Consider the following 6,719-nt stretch of genomic DNA (forward strand, 5'->3'; position numbering starts at 1 on the left):
GTACTTTTTCTCATCTCCTTTCTGCCAGGAAACTCATTTTTTGGGATACCTGTGGGAAGCGAAGGCAGCTGAAGCACAGGCAGCTCACAAGCACGGGCAGTTCTTACATGACTATTCATGGGCAATCTTTGGAATATTTGCTTAAACGCAAAACAGATTTGGAGGAAAAAAAGGAAACCTGCAAGCCTCCGAAAGGCAGCGCCGGGGGAGCGGCACAGCGAGCCTTTGCCGACGACTCCTCGCCGTAATTCTCTGCTGCTGCTAAGCCTCATCTCGGCACTACGGGAAGCTTCTCTGCCAGCTCCTTCAGCTCATTTATATTGCTCCCCCCCACACCCCCGACATTATTTAAATCTTATTCCTTAATAACTCTACAACTAAAAGCAATTAAGGAGTTCAGTGAGCAGCATCCATTTCAGCAGTGCTCTAAAGCATGTCCAGCCCAGATAAGCCCTGCCTGGAAGGCAGCAGGAGGGCAGGGGGAGCCCAGGGGGGTGACTGGCTGTGCCAAGCCCCACTCCACGGGGGGCTTGGGGGGTCCCTCCTGCCCTCCAAGGTGTCCCCAAGCCTTTTGCTCAAGGGATGAATGGGTGGGGGGGGGCATGGCCACACACCCCTTCGCCAGAAGGTGCTGCTCCTCCCATAAAATGATGCTTAAAAGAAAATAAGGAGAGAGAGAAATGGGGTTTTATTTTCCAGTGAAGCAACAGATCGAAAGCAACTGTATCCACGAGGTAGATGGTAATTACTGGCAATAACCTACCTGCTACTGCTGGGAAAGCAATGCTAAGCGAGACACGGGAGGCCAAAGGGGTCCTCAGGAAGAAGGGACAGACACAGACAGGGGCGTTCAGCCCTAAAAAGACACATCCAGCTTCCCATACGGGGCAGCTCAATTAAAAGCCAGTTCATCTGTAAGCCAAAACTGCAGAAGGGATGAAGCAGTGCAGACCTCAGGGACCAGGGCAGCGGGCAGGGACCCCCAGGGCTGGAGGGGTCCCCTTCCCCACCCTCCCCCCACCAAAGGGAGAAGCCTTTGTGCCACTGTGGAGAGCCGATATGGACACAGCCAGATGCCCAAGTGCCCTCGCCAGCATACCCCTCCAGCCCAAACTACTCTACATTCTCTCTGACAAAGGGCTTCTGCTTCCATCTCAGCAGTAATAACCACCGAGGCAGGAGAGATAACCTCTTCCCACGGCATTTTAATGAAGAAGACACCCACTGAGATGCAAACGGCAGCCGCAGCTCACTGCCTGACGATCTTCCTTCCGCCTCGCCTCACGCAGGGATGCGGTTAACCGCCCTGCCGCAGCCGCACGCAGCACCCCGGCAGCAGGGCCGCTGGCTGCAGCGGGCGCTGGCGACTCAGAAAGGGGGCTACAAACCCGGCGTGGCGGGACTTTCGACTCCCCAGAGTAGGGCACCCCCAAAACAGGGCACGGGCGGGAGGGGAGCGGGGCGACAGTGCCCAAAAAGAGGGGAGGATAGCTGCATAAATTAGCAGGAGGCAATTTTCTACTCATCTTCTAATCACCCGCTGCACACGCTGCTCCGCAAAGCTAATAACAAAGCAGGGTGGTTTTAGTCCGTAAGCATGCTTAAACAAAAGAGATACCGGGCTTTTAATGTCAACACATCCCTAATTGCCAGGGAGCAGGTACCTGATCCGGATAAGCCAATGCCAGCTTTCTAGTAACAGGGCTGCGTGCCCCGGGCAGGACCAGCCTCGCAGCGCAGGGCCAAGCACCCGGGGCTGGACCCTGCTCTACCCCTGGTATCCGCAGCCCTCCCTGGGCCTGGCTTATCAGCCCACGCTGGTCTGGGCTGCTTTTCTTTCACAGCCCAGTCTCCAGAATTACTCCTGCCTGCCTCCATCCCCACCAGCGCCGAGATGCCAGCTGCTGTTCTAAGCAACCTTTGCTGAGGGGCAAACGCCATGAATTTTATTTCCTCTGGGGCTCCAGCCCCTGGGAACCCCATCCTGAGAGCTGAAGACCTGCTCCAAGCCACACAAGGATTCCCGATGCGGCTCGGGTGTGCGATACGCAGCTGCAGTGGGTGCTGGCGACCGGCTGTGCGTGGCACGCGGGTGGTTGTGCTGTGCTGGTGGTGCTTCGAAGGACTGTAAAGAGGAGATGGGGAAGGTGTCTGCTGCCAACGTGACCCCGCCGCTCCCTGGGAACTGCTGGTGTTTCCCTGCAGCTCCCTCAGCCTCAACAGACCCCAGCTCAGCAAACCCGCTGCCCCTGCTGATGGGTAAATCTGACTTGTCTCCAAAACCTGGCAGCTATGATGCCAGCCTTCAGTATTGTCTGCAGAAGAATTAAATAAAAATGAGAATGATTTATTGAAATGTTCCAATTTGCACTGAAAACACAAAAGATTTTTCCTCCTGGAAATGTGGTTTGCAGGTGGAGCTTTCTTTAACTGACAAAAAAGTATGAAAGACTATTTTTTGGGGAAAAAACACCCAACCTGACAGCCTAAATATCTATTGGAAAACCATTGCTGGGAAGTTTGGAAAACCCCCTAACAACAAGCACCACAAAGGCTGCCAAACGCTTGGGTTAGAGCTGGCAAATTCACTTCTGGCAGAAAGCCAGCCCCGGCAGAGGGGCTGGGGAGCAGCAGCCTGCCCGTGCCCCCTCCCCAGGGTCCCCAGCACCCACAGTGGGCTCACCCCTAACATGCAGCTGCTGCACCCAGGACACCTGGGTCCCTTCGGTGCTGTCCCCACATCACTTCATCTAGTCGACTGCAGTCACCCCACTGTCAGTACAAACAAGAAGAAAAGCTAAATTGACCAAAACACAGATATTTGGCGCAAAGCTGATGCACCCTCAGCTCTTCTGCACAACCGAGGAGGAGAAACGAAAGCCACGAGCACGCCAAGTCCTTCCTGGTGAAACCAGACCCGGGTTGCAGCATCACTAGGGCTGACACTGTCTCCCCAATGACTCCCTTTTACCTTTTTTTAGGGAAAATCCAGGCTGTCAGAGTGCTTTCCCGGCCGCAGCTGGGGACCGTGGCCCTGAGACTCCCCGCGGCAGGGAGATGCGGCTCCCGCAGAGGAGCCCAGACGGGTGAGGCTCGGTCCTGTCAAAACATTTCAGAATAATAGTCATAAAGCACAGCCAGATCAAAACAAGTTAAAACAGAGCCGCCAAGGTCTGGTCACCTCATAAACTACAGATAAAGCCAGAAAGGCCTCGCTAGAGCAGGTTTGATCTTCCTCCCTTCCTGTATCTCTTTCATAAACATCTTTGGGAGCCACAGGAGAAGAGTCTTATTGATGAAGTCCGAAAACTAACATCCTATGGGTGCTGGGAGAGCCCAGCTAACTATCCCACGCTTAATCCTCCCTGTCCACGGCAGCGCCAACCTCAGCAAATCCTGTCGGCTTTGCAGAACCGCTGGCCATCCCGCCCCAAGGACTCCTCTGTTTACTTTAAGCTGATTCCTGTCAAGCTCCTCACTCAAGAAGAGAGAAAAATTGAAAAAAAAGAGGCCCTTGGGCCAGGGCTTTTCCTCTCAGCTGTCCGAGCTCGGTGGGGTGTTGGTCGAAGGAGCGGGTACCACTGACAGCAGGGGAAGCATCTCAAGGGCTGTTTTCAAGCCCAAGGTGCTTTTTCAAAGCCTCCTCTACCTTCTGCTATTGTTGTGCTGCTGCTCCAAGCAGCTGTTAAAGAAGGAACATCCCTCCTGGACAGCCCGGCTCCTCTTCGGCGAGGCTGAAGCTGTAGAGCAGAGCCCTGAGGAGCACAGCACCTGTCCCCTGAATTTCCAGGCCACTTCGCTCATGCGCCATTTGGGACAGAGACTTGTAAAGTCTCCAGCTTTAGATGCTCCGGGAGGAAAGCAGGGTGAGCACCGAGTCCCGGCAGGGATGGAGTTGTCCCTCGCAGCTCCGCTCCGTGCGCGGTGGCCCCTTGCCCGAGCCTGGCTGCCTGGCGGCAGCTCGCCCGGGCTGGGGCCGGTCTGTCCGCACCCGGCCGTGCTGTAATGCGAGTGCAATTAGTGTAATTAAGCTCAGCTCTTGGAAGACGTTTTTGAGCAGAGAGGTTGCTGTGCAATAGTTGGGTTTTCTAAAAGCTTTCGACAAGGTCACTCAGCAGAGGCTGGTGAGGCAAGAGAGCTGCCCCAGGTTAAATGAGAAGGTCTTGCAGATTAATCACTGGTTAAAGGCAGCAGGCAAGGATTTTGCCTGCTCCTGCGTGGAGAGGACTTACAGCAAGGTCCCACGGGAGCCTGGCCAGGGACCTCCCCTGCTCCCCTCCCAGAAACAATCCGGGAGAGGGGAGAGCGCAGCGAAGCTTGTACGTGGCACCAAATTATTCAGACAGCCAAATCTAATGCTGACACTGAAGAATTGCAGAGAAATGTAATGATCGTGTGAAAGAGGGCAATAAAATGGCAGATGAACTTCACTATTCATAATTGCAAAGTAATGGACATGAAAAGCAATACCCCCTCTGTACACGCACAGCGACGGGCTCTGTATCAGCAATTACTGGTCTTTAAAGAGATCTTGGAGACATTGCAGAGAGCTCTTTGAAGACATCCTTTCAATGATTAGTGAGAGTCAAAAAAGGCAAGTGGAATATTAAGAACTCTTAGAGCCAGAAGAGAGAACAAAAGAGAAAATGTCATTTTTCCTTCATCTGGAGCTGCGGAGCTCCTGCTGCTCGGCTCCGACTGACCCACGCCATAAAAAGAAGAGATGGTGCAGCAAAGCATCGCAACACTGATCAAAGGTTTGGGATAGCACCTGTATGGAGAGAGTTAAAACCAGGACCTCGCAGTCTGGAAAAGAAGATGAAAAGACAAATAACTTAAAATTATAGAGGTTTACAAAAGAGCGAATGGAAAAATTGACAACGCAATCCTTAGAAAACAGCTTTAATGCAAAGGAGTAGAAATACTTTTCCCACAAAGTGGCTTCATTGAATTGTGGGACTCGTCACCACCCTGATCCCTGGGATCCGCTCAGCAGCCTGAAATTGGGCAGCAAGAAAATATAGGATCAGCTCCAGAGAAATCGGGCTGGGCCTCGGGCCATACTGGTGCTCGCACCGAGCGATGAACCTGACCCGAGAGTTTTCCCAGCTCTTCAAGCGGCAGCCGTTCCCTGCCCTGGCAGAGCCCTTTGATGTGCCATGTCTGTTTGACCATCACAATCAAACAACACTTCGAGGTCCAGGAGACAAGAAAGTCACGTCCCACGAGTTCTGCACAGCTTTTCATCGAAGGTGGGGAGCTTACGGGTGAGGGAAAGAAAAGTGAAGACGATCAAGCTGGGCACCACGGTTGAGTCCTTCACCTGGAACCTCCTGAGAAATTTATTCAGCTTTCTAGGGATCCACATGTAAACAGTCTCTAGAGGGTTTTTTTTTCTGAAGCTGGGAATTTGGAGAGGGGGTGTTGCTCTTAAAGCCTTCATCTAGATCCTTTCTTGCAATGCCACACTGGTTTTTAGGAAGTTTCCAGGAAATCCCCAGTCTAAAGCCTTTCTATGTTTAACACAGGTCTGTCTATGACTTGTGTCTAGAATATTTCTACAAATATTCAAGGGCTTCATAGGACTTCCACAATCTGGAACATTTCAAGGAATTGCCTAGAGCTTCACTGACCATCCTCCATCTAGAAACTTCCCAGGAATTTTCCAGTTTTACAGGGAGTTTTCCATCTTTCAGGGGTTTTCTGGTATTTCCTTATCTACAACCCGTCTAGGAGCATCCCAAAGCATTTCAAGAATCCCACAAGGGCTCTCGGGAAATTCCTCAGTCTAGCATCTTTTTATTAAATTCTCCAAATACTTTTCGGAAACTTCCCTATCTAGGCAACCCTCAGTCTAGGACTTTTCTCAGACTTTTCCACGGCTTCCTAGAAATTCCTCAGATGACGACCTTTCCAGTAATTCTCCTGATGATTCCTAATAATTTTATTTCTGCTTTCCAGGACATTTTCACCTGTGCTTCAGGAACACCTTCAATGTTCCAAGGGAATTTCCAAAGGTTTCTTTAGGATTTTACCCCTGTTTTGTGGGAGTTTTCCCAAGCCCTCTGATTTCTGCAGCATGCCCATTGGGGTACCAACCTCCCAGGACCACCTGAGTCAGCGCAGAGGAAGGGAAGTCTTCCATTGCTATCCCACCCCTTTGAGCCATCCCGATGTCCAGATGGGGAATAAAGGTGCAGCATCCCAGAACCTGGCCACGGTGGAGCAGACTTGCTCCACGGATGTCAGTACAGCCCCACCAGCTTGCACCAGCTCTGCATGATGCACGTGTCGGTCAGCCCACAAGCCCTGCAGAGCTGGGAGGGAGCAGGGGGATCATCTCTGCAGCATCCACAACCTGCCCTTGAAGATGGGGTTTGCTCCTCACCTGCCCAAGCAGGGCGGTGGGGTGGGTGGGTGCTCTCTGGGACCTCCCCTGCATGTCCCCAGAGGCTGTGCCGTAGCGAGCAGCCCAGCCCGAGATCCCCGTTGGGTCTGAGGAGGCCGATCTGTCACTGTCAGGCCAAGAGCCGTATTCTGGGATGCGAGCCACTCTTCCGCTCCTTCCCTCATTCATCACCGCCAATTAGCGGGGCGCACATGGTCTGCAGGCACAGGGGTGCTGCGGCAGCCAGCGCTGTCACAGGCGCATGTGGCCAGATGTGAGGAGAGAAGGAAAAACCAAGTTGTGAGCAAGGCAAGATAAATAGCGGTGTTAA

The sequence above is a fragment of the Strix uralensis genome, chromosome 13 (assembly GCF_047716275.1).
Source record: "Strix uralensis isolate ZFMK-TIS-50842 chromosome 13, bStrUra1, whole genome shotgun sequence".
Classification (NCBI taxonomy): domain Eukaryota; kingdom Metazoa; phylum Chordata; class Aves; order Strigiformes; family Strigidae; genus Strix; species Strix uralensis.